Source organism: Nesoenas mayeri, assembly GCF_963082525.1.
Source record: "Nesoenas mayeri genome assembly, chromosome: 2".
NCBI lineage: Eukaryota > Metazoa > Chordata > Aves > Columbiformes > Columbidae > Nesoenas > Nesoenas mayeri.
In genome coordinates, this window is record NC_137543.1 from 97,085,204 (window position 1) to 97,104,067 (window position 18,864).

Consider the following 18,864-nt stretch of genomic DNA (forward strand, 5'->3'; position numbering starts at 1 on the left):
GAGCAAGGCCCATAACATTCCCACTATCCTGGAAAACCTTCAGTTGACTTGGAACCACAAGGAGCAGTTTGGGCATATAAAGGTGATCCCACCCATCTCCCACACTTTAAAGGGCAGCAAGATAGAGGTGGGAGAGCTCCTTCCACTCTAGAAGTGGCTGATAGGGGACCACGAGGAGTAGGAGCTAGTAGCTGTCATCTACCCTGCCTCTGACTTTGAGTCTCCTCCAGAAACTGTCACTGCCATTCAGGTGGACATTCTAAGTGGGCAGAAATAGTGGAGAGGAATGGAGCAAAAGGCAGAGGTCAGTTCAGGTCTGTAGTGCTTTCCTGGTGCTCTTTGTGCTGCCACTGTGGCAGTTCAAAATGACTAGAGTAGTCTGTGAGGGGGAAGGTGGCAGTTTCTTGTCCATTCCCTTGAGGCTTTCAGAGCAGATGCTCCTCTTATGATGCCCGGTATCCACACTATTTTTTGACAGCAGAACCTGGAGGACAAATCAATGGCTGTCACAAGTGCAGGTTCAAGGTGCTAGCTTAAAAGATGTAAATGCCTTTGCAAACACATTGCGTTCTTGCCTGCCTTTCTCCTGCCTGAAATGAGAATGTTGTCTTCTTCCAGCTACTTTTGGAGAGACATCTGGTGAGACAGGGTGGTACTGGGGGAGGCAGCCATTGATATTCACTCTGCATACCGGCTTGAATTAAGTAGCCAGAGAGGGTATGTTTTTGTTTTTCAAAACTTCTGATGCAGAAGGTGGCTTATGAATGGAAGGAGTACTTTTTTTCAGACTCTGGGCAGACACTGCCAGCTTCTCCATTCCTGTTTCATCCAAGGTGATTTTCATGTTGATATTGTCTAGAAATCTGTGCTTGGCTACTTGTTTTTGAAGTATTGTTATGTTTCCCAGTGCTTTCTTCAGAACATTCTAGCTAGCAAAAATGATTGTGATAATTTATCATATTCTGCCATCACTATTTTTGTATATATATTTGTCCTTGTCCCCTGAGCCAGAAACAGGGAAGATGCTTCTTTCACAGCCAAAATCATAAATCTACACGCTTTTTTTCTTTCTTACTCTGAAAATGTATGTGGTAGGAATTGTTATTTCACCTTTTCATTCTTGCTGGTCCTGGTGAATTTAAATATTGTGATACAAGGGAATATTTGGGATCTATCTAATCCAAAACATATAGACAAGTGATTGAAGATGTGGCAATGACAGGGAGTTTGTATGAAGGAGTAAACTCTTGCCTGTGAGGGGATTCTGGGCAAAGGGGGTTAGGAAGGAGGAATTGGAAGTATTGTGGTGACCCATCTTCACCCAGAGACTGCCTCCATTTATCACATTTGTGTTTCCAGACTTTAATAAGAAAAATCCTTGTTCTTCCATCAGGTTGTCTCCAAAAGACCTTTGCAGATGCAGTGTGTCTACAGGGGTTAGAAGCAAAAAGCCTTAATTTATATCCAAATGAAATGGCAAAATGTCAAAACCACCATTTTCTAGAAGTGTCAAGCATTGGACAGCAAAAGTGTGCAGCAGTGTGTATTTTATTTGCAGCAGCTACTACTACCGCTAGACGGCTGTGTTGTTTTAAAATACATTGCCTGTGAAGATCAGTGCTTAGGAGCTTGGGTTAATTTATAAAATTTGGTTTCTCAAGGGAAGTGTAATGCATAGTCAAGGGCAGGTGAGGGGAAACAATTCAGAATCAGTCTAAGAAATTCAGTTTTCTTGAGAGGAGATGTAGTGTAAGGTACGTTCAGGTGCTGAGCACCCCCATCGAAAGCAGAGTTCCCAGAGTGTTGAGCTCCCAATGGGACAGACAGCCAGGGGCGAGGTTCCAGGTGTGCTGAGCCGTGGCTGCCACGTGCATGAGCTACTGTGCCCAAGTGGCTTAGGCCAAGTCAGATGAGTTTCTCTCTCTGCTGTGTTCCTACCTTCTGCACCTGTGAGGAAAAGTGTGTGAACCAAAGCATCTTTTGGTAACTCTTGCATGCCTGTGCTTTCTGTTCTCATGTGTTAGGGTGCTAAAGATGCTGCACATGTCATGTGCCAAGTTCTTTGGTGTTTTGGTGCCCGTATGAAAATGGGAGCATCTGAAAACTTGACCTCGACCATGATTGCTGAAGGTCATGAGGGCAACGTTAATAACTGTTCTCAAAGTGCCCTGGAGTCTTAGCATTTTGTCTGGCTGATCGCTATCCCAGAAATCATTATACTGCTTCCTGTCAGCTTTTGATAAACTGGATGGCTTTTATGAAGTAGCCATTGTAAATTTATAATGCAATTACACTGTGATTGGTCTCTCATATACCTTTATGTGTAATACGAATGTTAACAACACAGCAGAGTGAAGGTAGTACACAAATACAGTGTAATCAATGTTAATGGAGTTTTGAAAGGCATATTTTGATTACAAGGCCGAAGGTGGGAAGGACACCACTTTGATATTGTTATTGCCCATGTATACTGGCAGTGTCTGCGAATGGTGGTTATCAGACGTGAACCATGTTGGCTAGAGGATGCTCTACAAATATTTGTGCAGAAGCATCTTCTGTTCCAGAGAGTTACTTGTTTTTGTTGTCTAAAACAGTGTAATCACACTGTATTTGTAATGTAATTAGCCACTACATCAAGTACCAGTTGCCAGGCTGTCTTGGTTGTCTGTTAATCTATATTTCTTGTTCAGAAAACACTGCTGAATTTTAGTGATGAAAGTGTCTCTCCAAACAATTGCTTCCCTGAGAGCAGTGAGGAGGATCAGGTGAATGCTGTCTCGGCTTTTGCAGCCAACTACATATTTACTTTCAAAAGAACTTGTATCAAACTGCAACCCAAAGACAGTGTCTGTGTTACTACAAGGCTCTCTGGAACTTCTAACCTCTGTTTGGAAGGAAAAACCCCCAACTGAGGAGAGCATGCATTGATTGTTCACATGATTTGTAAATGTTATGACAAAATAAATGTGTCAAATCTGTCCAACTTGTTTGAACAGAGACATGAGGAAAATGTTATATTATTTTTAACCAGTCCAGTAAATTGCTGTTCTGCCTTTGACCTCGAGGCCCTTTCGGAGGCCATGGGACCGGTGGAATTACAGGCAGGTACTCTCAAGAGAGCAGAACACAGTCTATTATTTTGGAACTAAAAAATAATGGAAGTTCTGATGTTGATGATGTTCAAAAGTAAATAGGCAACAATCATAGGCAGCCCAGTCCCACTCCTGTGGACACCTGAGAATGAGAAGACTAACCATGTGCTTCCTGATGTGTAAACCAGCAAGGTTCCAAAGCAAATATCATGCTTTTGACATTATCCTTGGACTTGCAGACGGGACATTTAAAACATTGCTGCCTTTGTGAAGATGTCACAAGGACGAACTGATTGATGTAAATATTCTGCTTGTGCCTATAGTGTTTTTAAACCCCTTTGATTTCTATAACTGTATTTCACTGGGAGTGTGGTGCTCTTCACTTGGTAGAGCTAACTCAGCAGAGGACCTTTTCTAAAGTTGTTTTTGCATTGCCACCAAAAAGATTTCATTGGTTTTTGTTGCTCCCCAGAGGTGAATTACCTGCACTTGACTACTATTTTTCACTTACAAAGAGAGTGTAATAATCATTCTTTGTCTGAACAAAGTAGATTAACAGTTGTGTGCAGACTTCTTGAGGAAATAGCACATGTTCCCTAACAAAATCTGTTTCACAGTCTCCTTCCTGCTGTTTGCTTGCTTGGTGTAATATGCTATTATCTGCTGACTGCCTAAGGGTTGAAAGTGGAGTAATTCCTTTGAAGTCAGGGGTCAGTTACGAGTACTGGGCAGTCCTGAGTCCCTCTAGCCACCTGTGTCTGATGGTGGCCAGTTGCTGGTGCTTGTGAAAAGATTATAAAAACAGGGAAATTGCATGAGGTTCTCTAAGCTCCCATCTTCTGACAGTCTGCAGCCTACGGGATTTAGAGACTACAGGGAGTCATAGCCACCTCTTTGTGTTTAACAGCCATTAATGAACCTTCCCTAGTGAAATTAGGAGCCTCACTGCTTTTTGGATTCACTTTTGCTTTCGGCAACAGCTGCAATGGGTTATGGTCTTCATTCACTGTGAATGGGAATCTCATTCCAGGTATCTCTGCAGAATGAATTTTTCCCTTGGAAGTCACTTGTTCCTTCTGCACCCCTGTTTAATAACATGCTCAGGACAACTGCTTGCTCCAGGTGTTTTGTGCAGCAAAGACTGAAGATTAAGGCCCAGATCTTTAAATCTGCTCTGGGATCTACTTGTCAGGGATCTCATTGAAGAGAGCTAAATTCTTAGAAATTGATGAGATGTAGTTGCCTAAATAATACGTTTTAATGGTTTGGGCATTTATTTATTTAGTTAGTTATCTATTTAGTTATTTATTTAGTTCTTTATTTATAAATCTAAGAAAATTATTATGTGTATTTTTTTTACCACTTCATACTCTAAAATGTGTTAATGTCCCAATAATTTTTTGCGTGGTGCTATGATGGTCATGGTGTCACTGACATGGTTAGGTGGGTACTGACACAGCTTGGAACTTTCACTGGATCACCAGCTACACCTTTTTACTTAGGTAGCTTTAGGGATTTTGAATGCAATCCTAATGCTCTACAGCTAGAAGTGGAAAATCTAGCATCTTCCATTCATGATAGATATACTGACATTCAAAGAAAAATCTCTAATTCTCTTTGTTTATGTTATCAGTTTCAAGACTGAAAGATACCATTATAATTTTCTATTCAACATCTCTCATAACCAAGAACAATAATTCTGTTCCAAATTTGGGAATTATTTTTACCTATTACATAAATAGAACACATAATTTTATTTTGACCGGTTGTAAATTGACTGAAAAAAAAAGAGTTTCTGGACAGTTGGGAAAAGGAAGGGGTTTTCTTGTTTGCTACACTGGGGAAAACAAAAAATGGAAGGAGAAGGGAAAGATTTTGAAAAAATATTTTGATAAAGCATTATTCAACATGAAGTGTTTCAAGTGACATTTGACATGTCAAAATATTTCTATTTTGAAACTTAATCCTTCGACTCTTCCATTTAAAGTAGTCATTTGATTTTGTTTAATAATGACCAAGACAGAGAGAGAAAATGTGACACAAAGAAATGGAATTGTCCCAAAGTGAAACAAAACCTCTCATTTTGTGTCAGACCAAAATAAATGTTTGTATTTTGCAGCCAAACCAATGAACCCTTCATTTCTCCAGTTGTAGTGGGGGTAATGACTTTTTTGGTTACTTATTCCAGTGGTTAGATGGTCTTGCTCTTGTAAAGGTGCATCTCAGTCATAATTTGTTTAATGACATTGAACTAGACTATGGCTTTTGTAGGGGAGGGTTTTAAGTTGATTTATAACATTTTCATTTTTGTAATCAACACTGTGGCTATTGTAGTAAAGGCAATTTCTGGTAGTTAATGACTGTAATCTAAGAGAAAATAAGGTGATATTGTGATAAAGGGATTCAAAACTAATGCAGTGCTAATGCAGGATAGAAATGAGGAACTTTATTCTAACTGTAAGGCTAACTAATTCTTTTAACAATTTGACTGGGAGTTTGCTGGATTCTTCTTCATTCTGTTTCTTAATCAAGATTAGAAGTCTTTTTGGAAGATGCCTTAGTCCCCAAGAAATAACAGGCTTCATTCAGAAGTGGTCTGAAATCATATAGCCTGAATCACGCCAAAGATGAGAAGACAGTTTTGTGCTTTTCATTATTACCTTAAAAGAGAGTAACGCTTCTTATCACCTGTTGGGCAATAGTGTAGCTTCATTGAAGTAAATGGTAAAATTCCCTAGACTGTCAATAGAGTTGACATTTCACTGAGTCTGCAGTGCGTGCTTCCTCAGCTTAGGTGGCTGTGTGGAATAAAACCTGAGCCTCTTTTCCTGAACCTTAATTGTATGGGTGGGAATGATAAAAGTGTTTTGCCAAGATGTTTGACTTTCTACCTGACTGCTGTAGCAATGGCATCCAAGTGCTATTTCAATACAGTTATCTGGAAGAATAGCTTTGTAGCACTTCTCAGTCTCACATTGCTTCAAGCCTTAGGCCAGGGACATTTTCAGATGCCTCTAATACCTACTGTACCTAGGCAGGTTACCATAAAGCATTTAGAATTACTATACAGAGATAAGGTGGTATGAGAAGGTTTTCCACACTTTCTTTGTCAGAGAGATTAGGTAGTTTCTTCAGTCTCCAGACCTTTTGTGCTACCCAAAGTAGGGTTTGGGTGATTATTATTTTTTTTTTTAATCAAGCTTGTGCTAGATAACGAATTAGCATTTCAAAATAAGACTTCAGTTTCTTCATGATAGATCACAAAGGAGGAATTGGCTTGACAGAAAACCCAATTAAAACCTGATGCCACGATGTCTTAAGGGCTTCCTGAATGCATGATTAACTCTTGTGCCCTTTGACTTCCAGTTAATAGGTATTTAATCTATTAGCCTATTTAAACCCAGCTTCAGGAGTGCATTATAATCAGATTGACTCACACCTGTTGCCTGGGCTATAAGGGGATGAGAAGGTCAACTTCCTTCCTGGTAAAGTCAGTAGAAGGGCTATATATTTGCCAAGTAGCAAGTGTGACACAGTCGTTACTAGTTCTTTCTATTCTTTAGTGTGTGTAATGGCTGCTAATTAGTTTCACAAGCCTTGGCTTAAATTGTGTGTTGCAAAAGAGTAAAGTTATTTTCAAGAGCAAGTGTTGTCCCTGATAGTGCTGGGTGAAAGCAAGCTCATCCGCTAGTTGTGTGTGTTTGCTATAATTTTGTGTACTTCTATGTTTGGTTTGTGTACTTGACAATGGTACTTCTCGAGAGATAACATTTGTGTTTTAAGTTGACCATTATGTATAAAGGCTTAATTCTGAATAAATATTTCTTCAGCAATCCTGGAGGAGAGAACTGGGTCTTGCCATAATCTTTAATGTTTACTGTTGTTTCCATATGCTTCTGCTATGTTTTCTTCTCTTGAGATCCAGTTTGTTTGGGCTCTTATTCTGCTTGTGTATTAATTACATTCCTGCTGTGTTCTAGTCAATGAGGAAAAAGTTGATATAGAAAGGCCAGCAAGGAGCTTGCTCTTTGTTATGTGTATCTGTTTGCTTTATTCATGTGTGGGCATTCTTCTTTTATACCATGTTACTATTTGTGATCTTGATCTTGGAAACTATGAGGTAAATTAGGAAAAAAACTTAATTTAAATCCATTAGTGTCAAGATAAACCAGATTTTGCTATCAGTTATTGTTTAATTGGACCAGATATTTTATAGGCTTATGGTGTCTTCTGTCTCTAGAACATGTTACCAGCTGGTTTGTATTTTTTACTTAACGGACCTTAAATGTATTTTGTGAGAGCTATTGGGTGCTGTGCTCTGTAACTGTGGGGGAAAAAAGAACCTGTTGTTCTTGGCTTTTGGTCTGAGAACTGTTTTTATAGCTTCATTTATTAAGGGCATGTTTTTTGAGGTAGGGAGTTCTCATACCCACTGTTTTTTCACCAGAGAACATCCTGAACCTTGGGCGATACTGAGGTAATTAATGTACTTCCCAAGAAGGAAGATGTCTTGCTAATGATGTGTTCATACCTTACAGTAGACAGCTCAACAAATAGATACAGATAATGTACTCGGTGACTTGGGAGAACAAACTGGAAAAAGATGCAGCTATGTATTCCTGTTTCTTAGCTTTTTGGGTATCTTAGCACACATCCTTCAAAAATCCACTCCATCCTTCTGCAGCACAATCGTTTGGCATATAAATATGCTCAGTGTCGGGTATATTTTGTTTGAGATAGGATAAATAGGGAGGCAGTGATACAGACTAAGTGATGTGATACCTGGCAAAGAGTTTCAGGCCCATGGATATGGAGGTCTGAATCAACCTATAACTTACTAAATTATCTGTTTGTTTGCCTTTGTATACTCTAGTGATTTCTCATTACATATTAGCAACTGTACAGCTTTATGAAAAGGTATAAACTTTATCCTGAAGGTGTGAGAAACAATGCCCAGAACTGAAGGCTCAAATCCTTTTGAAATTCTTGGAAATACCTCAAGATTTTTGTGTTCCTAGACCAGCCAATGAGTTAGGGAGTGGAATATGGCTGGCAGCTTCATCAGGGTTATCTGAGGTGGTGGTTATTGTAGGTGGCTTGATTTATGTTTAGCATTATGTAGGCTTATTAAATTCCTAACATCTAGTTATTTTCTGTTTAGTAGCAACACTCAATGTTACAGGAAGTTTTGGAACACTTCTATTTAAACTTGTTGTTTTATTCCAGTGAGACATAGCAGTTTACAAAGTATTTGGAGTGCACTCAGAAATGAGTTCACTTTACACTATGACTTACACAATTTATCTGGTATTTATGTTCAAAAAACAGTTCTGCAATACATGTTTTAGGGTTTGGTGGTTGCATTTTGTATTCACAATAACATTGCCTTTCCTGGTATGCAGACACTTTGCAAAAGAGGAAACTGCCTTTACACAAAATATGCTCTCAAGTGTTAGTGAAGGTAATTTCATCGTTGTGTTTTTAATGAGAAGTATCTACTTGTACCGAACAAGTTACAAAGGTAACAATGTCTCAAAAAGTATGTAATTTATTATTTCTGGGTAAATAAAATTTGATTCCAGAATTTTTGTAGCTAGCTCTTGCAAACATCATAATTTTTTCATGGATGTTTCATCAGGGAGGATTCCAAAAGTACTAATTTGCATCATATCCCTATGTGGAGTAAATTGATACAGCTCTGCTTGAAGTTGCTAAAACTGTGAGTTTCATCTTCTGGGACCTGTGGTCATAAAACCAGAAATTCTATGAAATTTGAATTGCATTGCAGTAATCTTCATCTTGTAGAGAGGCTTGTGTTTCAAGATGTGTGGATTTTCTGAGTATTGCTTCAGAAAAAGCCAGAGACTGGCTATTAGACTGCTATGGATTTGTTAGCTATCACAGTACTAAAATACAGCCAACAGTTAGGACAGACCTGTAGTTCAACAAAAATTCCAGCACATGGTGTTGATGCTGAGTACTGTATATAATAACTATCATATCTGGAGTGCTTGTCTAAGCAGCCTTTGCCAGGGAAAGATCAAAATGATCCAGAGAATATGCTTTTAGTAAGAAATTCACCTAAAATCAGGTGGAGTGTGACAATACAGAGCGCTACATGTTTGTTCACTGTTTTTGTTCCAACTGGGCACCCCACATAGTCTTGTGTCAGAAACTTTCCCAACTACCTGCTGTGGAAGTCACCTTGTCTTGTATCAATCAAAATACTGGGTTTTTTTTCTGCTCACCATTGGAATACTTCAGGGACATTTTAAGGAGGGGCTGGTGAAGGGCAACATGGTTTGACTGATGTGGCTCATCACAAGCAATGTATTGCTGTGATCTGTGTGAGGTAGGAGGCCTGACTGCAGTTTCTTCTTGCTATGTCCTCTGGCATAAGGAACTATATTTGGGAATTGCCTTTCCTGTCTGCTGACTCATCCATCCCAAAAATAAATGAATGTTAGGTTTTTTTTAGACCAAGGAAGCTGTTATCATTTTTATTAGTACTTGGCATCTCTTAGAAACAGAAGCAATTGTTTTTGCAATTCTCAGTACTTCTATGAGGTACATGACTATAAGTAAATAAAATGGGCTAGGCCCTTTACTGTCGTTTTGAGGGCAATATGGTATGGCTTCTGTCTGTAGGGCTACATGCATATCTGTCACCACTTTTCCTCACCATCCATGCTGCATATGACACGTGTGCTCTGTGACCACGTCCTTGCATTGGGTGACATGGGCCAAAAATGGGGTTGGGCAGTGTGCCAACAAGTGTGATGAGAGAATGCTCATACCTGCACCCTTCCTGGTTCGCTAGTCCAGACATGGCCATGGGAAATGGTAATGAAATTACAGGTTCATGCGTCAGAGTCATCTCTTCAGTGGTGTCCCCCTTCTGCCGCTCCTGTGTTCACATCTAGATCTTCTGTCTGAATCTGAAGGAATTGGACTTTCTCTTGGTTCTGAAGAACCAGAAGAGCTTGTCAGTCAGCTGTGCTGGGAGAAAACAGAACTCATGGTCGGGGTGTATTGGAAGAAGCCTTGAATGGCTCCAACTGCATTTTGTTTGAAGTATTAGCCATACAGCCAGAGGATGATTTGTCACTTGAGGCATTTGCATATTTGACTACCAGTCATACAAAGGGTTCCTTTCCCTCAAGATACTTGCAAAGGGTTCCTGGTCTGGCTGAGTAGAGCTAAGCACACCTCACTACATAAATTAATAAAATAATTAACTCCTCAATTGATTCACTTTTCAAAAGCCTACACTTTTGTATTGTCTTCCATGTCACCTGTGCTTGTTAAATTAATTGCTAATCAAGGAATAAATTGCTTAATTGCACCAGGACTTTGTCTGAATCCTGGAACTATTGAAATTGCAAATTGTCTGGTCCAGTCTACTGGGAAGTTAAATTGCATTTTAAGAGCTAACTGGATTCCTACAGGGATGTCTTCTGTTAGACATTAACACCTTCCTCAGGTGGTGAGGTCACAATGTGGCACTTCTCGCTGTTTTCCTCTGTCTTTGGTCTCTGTTCTTGGATTCTGCACGTTTGAATTTTTGGTGATGTGGGCAAATACATTTACAGGCATACCCATTTATAAATCTTGTAATAACATACAATAATATGGGGTTCTTTTGAAAATACATGTACTGCATTTTGTTAACATTTTTTCTCCTCTAGACACATGAGGGGAGAATATCTAAACACTGTGGACTGGTGCCCCTCCTGTTCAGGTTTTATTGTGTTCAGGCATTACTACAGATCTGGAAAAGAGCTAAGCGAAACTACAAACATAACTAATCATCAATATGATATTGCATGAAGGATACTATTCCAGAGCTTCTAAACAGGATAATTGTATACAAGGTGATGTTTCTCTTGGCAATGTTGAAGCATTGTTGAATTCTTGTGTTTAGTTTTGAAATGTCCAGAAAGAGTGTGTTTGAAGATTCAGAGGTAGTAAAACTAAAAGTTTTCAGAGATATGCCCTGCAGAGGAAGTATGCAGGAATTATGCTCTGTTTAAAAAAAAGTAACTGAAGATGGGGCATAGGATTTCAAGACTACTACGAAAATGAAGATAATCAGCTGCCCACTAACACTGCAGAGAACAGGACATACTGCACAGCAAGAATTTCTCTTGAATAACAGGGACTATTTTTTAACTGTGAATTCAGCCATACTGTTAAATATAGCTGTTCTTAAAATTGTTATGCCAAAGAAATTTAAGATAGACCACCTCTGTCAGGTTTTATTCTATAATTATTCCTGTCCTACTTTTTTTTCCCCCGATGACTAACTCCCACAGGAACCAATGGGAGAAAGGCATACTTGAAAATCCCCTGAATTATGTGCTGAGGTGCTGATCTGTGAAAGCCCCTACATGATAATGGGATTTAAATACTTAAAATACCCCTGAGAAATCTGAGTATGAGGCCTTCAAGGCTTTAAAACAATGACTGAAAAGCCCTGAATTTGAGTATAAATTGTTCTTATGTTTTCTAAAAATACAATTGATAAAGTGCTGAATATTTCAACAGGCTGCTCTAGCCCCTTAAGATCCACCTCATCAGATGCTGTCCTTCCTGTGGGACTGGTACCTAAACATGTCTGATCTGAGGTTCTCAGTCCCATGTACTAGTATAAACTAAGGTATGAACTGTGGTATGTATAAAAGTTAATATCCATTGATTCTCATACTTCATAGGTGCCTTCTGAAAATATTTTCTCACATGCTTCTCGCAGTGGATGTTAGCAGATTTGTCAAGGAAGCCACAGCTCCTGTTCAAATGACTGGTTTTGAAAATACCCAGTTTGCTATAAGATGATGATCCTCCTCTGCTCATTAGTCAGCTTTTAGAATAATCTCTCCTGCAGTGAGGTCATTTTGCTGCTCACTGCAAAGATTTTTCTTGAGTTGATATTTAAGCATATTAATATTTAAAGCTTGTGACCTTTGCTTCTGTTCTGTTTTTTTTTTTTTTTCCATTGCCTCATTAACAGCTATAAGCAACATCACCAATGCCCTCCTAATACCACATAACCTCTGCATTTCATTACATGCATTCAACTTGCTCAGCATTTCTATGTAAATCTTGCCAGCCCTCTCAGCCACTCTGCACCAGAAGATGACTTATTTCATATACAGAGTGAATGGTTTGCAATTATGCGAACTGCTTGCTGTGTGGAGAGGGCTTGGGAGGAATCTGAAGCTAGATGCCAGGCTTTTGTTGTTTTTCACAGATCTTCATATGCGAAGAGAGTTTGAACTAGATTCTTTCCTTGTACTGATTTCTTACAAGTGCATGTTCTATTTGGGGGAAGGATTTCTTCCAAATGGCTCTGCTCCTTCACCTCTGCAGAGTCTTTCTATGTGCATCTCCTTACAGTGAAGGTGGGTAGGCTTTGTCATGCAGGAATGAAACTTAAAAAGCCACAGGCTTCTCATTTGGAGCTTGGAAAACTCTAGCGTAAGAAACAAAGTTGCATGTGGCTTCACTGTGTAATATGTGAGGCTTTTGGTGCTCACCAGACCTGAAAAATGATAATGTTCTGAGAGCACTCCATGACTGCATGCACTCTGAGCCCCTGTGAAGAAGGGAGTTGTACCTCACTTTGGTCCTTATCTGTGAGGCCATTAGAACAACATAAATAAAATCTGGAAGCAGGCCTTGAACAAATCCACTGACAGAAGGTTGTATCCCAGCAGTACCCTCAAAAGCCATGCTTGCTCACCTGCTTTATATGCTGTAAGCAACTGGCTTCCCACTTCACAAACAGGTAATAGAGGAAGGACAGGAATTTTATTAAGTGCAAGTGGATACAGAATTATGCCCTTTTAAAAATTTAAGATTGGCACCGGAATCTGGCTGTGCACTGTCTCAGTCACTGTGAATATACCTTTAAGGGACAAGCTTTGAAAGTTAAGTGAGAATGTAGTTTTCCTCAGCAAAGGAAAGGCAAAGCACTGCTTTTGTGGACATGCAGCTGGGAGGCCTTTGCGATAAAAGATGCCAAAAAATCAAGTGATGGATGTTGTGGTGACAGTGGGTGCTACAGGTGCTTCAAGTTGGCATGCTGTTCCAAAGGCCATGGAAACAGTAGCCATAGCTTAGTCTGAACTGCATTGAGACTGGGTTTAAGCTTTCTCATATAGCAATAGTCTCTGTAGCACAAACCATACTGTCTCCATCCCTGGCAGTTTGCAGCATAGTTCAACTGCACAATCAGAAGTGTGCACCTCCTCCATCAAAGTCACTTTTGCTGGTAACCTGTGTTCTAGGTGATTCATCAGTCTTATGTGTACCTGAGTCAGCCTCAACCCTGACTATTTCCATCAAATATGCTTTTAATGGAAAAGGCGTTAACAGGAAAGGGCAGAAACAGGAAAGATGTTAACTTGGAATTTTGTATTTTGAAAGTCAAAGGTGCACTCACTCCTGCTGTATTCACTAGAAAGAAAATCAAGAAAGTAACAAAAAGCAATTAGCCATGTGATAGCTGCTCCTTGGGTTCAAGGCTAAGTGGACAGTTTCCTAAAATTAAAACAAATGCATACAGCCTAAACCTGATGAAAGGGCAGATTGCAAGCTGCACACATATATCAAGAACTTGTAATTCACTTGGTTTACATAAACTAATACATAAAATCCAAGTCCAGGTGTTCAAAAATTGCTATCTAGTTTATATATTTGTCATTATATATACAGGTAGAAAATAAATTATTTTAGGAGTTACATTGAATTCCCAACTGCTTTTGAGAAGGAATATCAAGGAGGATTCTTCCATAACCTTTGAGTCTCATTCCAAGGATATGGTTTTTACAGTACTTTTTCTGTGGTGTGGTGGTGTTTTGTTTTGTTTTTAATTTAAGTCATTAGGATAATTTTCAGTTCCATTGCTAGTTGTGAAAAATATAATCATAAGGTCTTCTCCCTCAAACCCTACAGTGACATTCTCAGTTTGCATTTATTGCTACTTTCTGTTCTTGGGCATGGTAGCGTACAGAATTAATTTCTGTCTTGATATTCCAGCTTTGTTACTTAGTGAAAATCTATCTCATCTCCCTGGTTAGGTTTTGTTCTTCAAAATCATAAGAGACTAGTTTCTTAGAAACCCATGAAAGTGAGATTTTAATTACATCATTTAAATTGTACTTGGATACTAACCTCACTTTTAACTCAAAGAAATATCATATTCTTTGAGTCTTTAAGCTACATTAGCCAAATGGCTGCAGTAGCATCAAGCTATGTGAAAAGATTCAGCTCCATTACGCAAATAGTAATTAGTAAAGTGCTAGAAACTACAGAAATACCACTTTTTGCAGTTCACTTCATACTGTTCTACAGTTATTCCTAGGATGGTGGTGCTTAACTTATTGAGCATTTAGAGGAAACCAGGATGGTGTATGTTAAGCTTGCCAGTTGAGGGGGTGGTATGGTTAGGATGCCTGTGCTTGGGCTTCTTCGTACAGTTGTATTAATAGTAACAGTGAATGAAGTAGAAGTTGTATTTAGTCTTCCTCAGTGAGTTGGAGGCTGTTAGGAATGGCTCTGAGGAAAAATACCTGGGAATATTGAATTGCCAACCAAGCAAAACAGTCCTGTGATTTTTGCAGGAATATAAAGCCTGATTGACTCTGTCACAGGACTAATATTACAAGTGAAAGTGCTGTTCTGCTATTGCAGTCCTCTGTCAGTTCACCTTCATGCTAAACTCTTCTTTCATGGTGGTCTGGAAGGGAGCAGACTGCCTTTCTGGGGTGGTGTGTTAGAGTTTTTCACACCCAAATTGGAAGTTATATGTGCTGCAAAAAACACAGTGGGTTTCCTTCTTGAAGGGAGACAAAACGCTGTGCATCAGCTAAAGAGTGGCACCTCACTTTTTGATGGAAAGGCCCTTGTTTCCTGCTGCATTCTGGGCAGGGACTTGCTGCTTCTCACAACACCTCTTTAGACACTGTGATCCTCACCTTTGCATGCTTGTTTGTTTCTGCCTATGGACCTTTTTCTTGGCCCTGTGAACCTGAGGAGGAGCCGCGAGGCTGATGTGGCAAAGAGCAGTTTGGAAGCTGGCAGTGCTACCCCAGCTTAGACAGGCTGGGGTTATAAGCCTCTTAACTGGATATGTGAGAGAAGGAATAGGCAAATTTGAGAGTTCACAGCGGGACTTGGAAAAAAGTTAATATTGATTTGTGATGTTGGAGGTGAAATGCTGAATCCCCCTCTAAAAGAAATACTGCTGTTTGTCATATAGATATAATATACAGTTGTACACAACCCTATGTGAGGATGCTCTGGTGGGAGAGCGTTGGCTTAGAAGTGTGTGCGCTTATGCAGCTGTAAAACTGCTATAGTACACTAATTTAAATTCATACCTTGGGTTATACAGAATGCTTTAGATCTTGCACATCCTGGGGAGCTGGAAATAAAGCCTTGTAATTATCAATGGTATTATCAATTAGGGTAATCATCTTCATGTTCTAGTAAGCAGTCCTGTATGCAGAAATGCTGAAATATAGCTATTAGCAAGTCTACATGTTAGAAACTTTTGTGCAAGGCTTGGTGCATCCTCAGGCTTATAGTCCGTAAATTGACAGGAATTTAGAAAGTAGAAGCACTTTTACAGTTATCCAAGCATCCCAAGTAATAGTTGAAAGCATTCAAATGAAAATACGTAACCCAAAGGCAAGGACTGTTAAATGTCAGCTGAGGATCTGAACTTGATTGTTAAATAAGGGATGTGAACCTCTGTCCTCTGAGGCATAAGCTATCTTGATTGAAAGAGAAGAAAAACTGAATAGTTGAGCATCACATGGCAGCTGGGCATGGACTTTCTTGTGCCCTTGTACTTAAACAAGTCCAGATCTATATATACTTTTTCGGTGCAGGTCCAGATGAACCACTTCTCTGTTGCATGCTGAAAGTCCGCGTGTGGAACCTTCTAACGGCATGCATATCTGTGTTTTATTGTATTCAACATCTTCCAGTCTTAATTTAATAGCTTTCCAAATAAGCCTGGGTCTGCTACTCTCTCTGATTCAACACTGTAAACTTAATCATTTGGTGTTCTCAGTAAACAGATACTCTGGGAGGCAATTGTTGATTATTTTTAAAGAAATCACTGCAGGATTCCAGGCTATCATCATTGATTTTTGGGGATATGATCATGTCACCCTCCCATCACAATCTTATAACAAATTTACTTAAAGGAATACAACCAACTCCCCACACCCAAAAGCCATATCCCTAATTGCTGAGAATATTGAATATTCAATGTGCACCTTCAAAATTTTCCACTGTAAAACAGTTCCAGCATTTCTTTCAGCATGAGGCAGACCGTTTGTGCTACATCTTTATCACAATAGCATATTTGACAGCATAGTGACTCAAGTATTTTTTGATGGCTAATGTGAAGGTATATATTTAGTTGAATTTTTAGTCCTAGAATTTCTGAACATGCCAGTAAGGTGCATCCATGTGCTTATGAATGTAAAAAGGTCAGACAGGTGGTTCACAATTTTCACAAATTGCTTTGGCAACCACAGTGTGTCAAGAATGTGTGAGAGTATAAGAAGTGCTGTTTTACTTTTTGCTTCTGTGGCACATCTTATTATATTTGTGATAATTTTGGCAGGTTTCCATGCTTAGGGAGCTGTTCATGGCCACTGTCTAGCCTGCTGCTATTTCTATGGATGTTACCATGGGCACTGATGGAAGGAAATTCATATTGCACAGAAAACAATCATGGGAAAAAGGCAGGAGGCAGAAAAGGAGGAACAGTGGTAATTGTGTTAGGGGTCAGGATGATCTTGTAACTGAAAGAGTTGTGAAGCTGTAATGGTGTTGTATGGCATAGAAATATTCAGTGTATAGCTGCTGCAACTATGGCGGATGGGAGGAAATAATGTTCCAAGCCTAAGAGCAAATCTATGGCTGTCATCTTAATAAATAGGAGCTTGTGATTCTCCAGTTCACAGTGCTAGACTGAAAAAAACCAACCAACCAACCAACCACAACAAAACCCACCAAATCACAAAAATAACCCCAACAAAACCAACAAAAAATCCTCAAACAAACAGAACAAAAAAAAAAAATGCCTGCGACAACAAACCCCCCTGTTCTTCTCCAAAGGCAACACAGAGTGAGCATGTATACCTAATGCACTCCTTTAGGAGCATGCTGTCTCTATGTATATATATGTGTGTGTGTATGTGTAATCACATTTGTGTGCAGCATGGAATGTATAATCTTGGAAATACTATAATACCCCGGCAGCTTCACTGATGTGAGCAGCTGTCTTAGCTGGGATGAGGACAGCACATTTGAGGAAGAAGATTTAAAAAACAAAAGCAATGAACAAAACAACAACAGACCAACAACAACACCACTCCACCAACAAACCACACCAACCAAACAAAAAACCCAAACAAAACAAACAACCATGAAACTTCTTGCATGTTCCTTTGATCCTGGTGCTGCTGTGCAGTGTTGATTTCCCAATATAATTTAAATCCCACGTAGTTTTGCTAGTATTTGGGATATAAGAGGTAGAAACGTTATGACCACAGACCTTGGTGATTTCCTTAGTCACAAGTGATCCTCATGTGGCTGGGTGTAGTGAGAGGATTGAGGCATCTGACTAGGATTTCTGATGTGCTCATTTTCAAGGGTAGAAGTTCCTATGATCCAAGTTGCAGTTTGAAACTGCCCGTCTTTCTTGATCAGTATCTCTTCTGCCTTTGTCTTTTCCACCTCTGTTTTTGTTTCCTGACTTGGAATCAGACTGCTCTTTTGTGATGTACCAGGAATGAGAGCTACTGTTAGTGTTTCTTTCTTGAGCACCTTTGTTTTGAGTTGCTATGAAGAACATGATGTATCCAGAGGAGAATGCTGGAAGCACCTGCCAGCATGGGAGGTGCATGTGAGGAAAAGCTGGAATGAGATTCGGAGATGATATATTGGATGGATTTTTGGTAAGTATGTGTTGTGGGAAAAAGGTGGCAGGAGACAATCCTTCATCCTCCTTGTGTATTTTCATTCTTCAACTACCTTCCTTTTTGTTCACAATGAAGAAACCTGAGTGGTGTCCTGGCTCTCGTTTTCCTTCTGAGCAGCTCATAAACCTTGCCATGTGAGAAAAGTAGGCCTTTTTTTGTTGTGACTGCTTGAGCACTTGACTGTCTACTGGCTTTTCATGAGTGGCAGTTGACCTACTCCCAAGGGCCTGGTAAAAGTTCATGGAAAAAATTATTCATAGTAAAAAGTAATTTTGTACGACTCAGAGTTGTAGTTTTCTAAGCTCTTTCTGGATATGTCAAAAGTATTTCCTTAGCTTATCAATATTACTCATTCCCTAGAAAGGGAAGCGTAGAAGTGTGAAAGTGAGTAAACTGATTGTATGTCTCTTTGAATGCCAAGAAAAAGTGTATGCATAAAGTGTAAATACTCCTTTTCACTTTATATTCAGTCTTAAGCATATTGCATGAGCTTGCGTTCTTCCCCTTCTCCCCTGCCTAAATTAAGCTTCTTTTTTTTAGGGTAGAGAATCCCAGGTATGTTTATCATGTCACTTATGCCCTACCTGATTCTTTGTGGTACTTTGGCTTCTATGCAAATCAACATAAGATTTAATAATATTTTATAATGATGTGTTACATCTATCTTGTACTTCTGTAACTTAATAAACAAGCCCCAAGGCAATGGTGAATTGATTTCAGAAACTTTATCAATGATACAGGACTTCTGCTTTAAGAAATACTTTTTT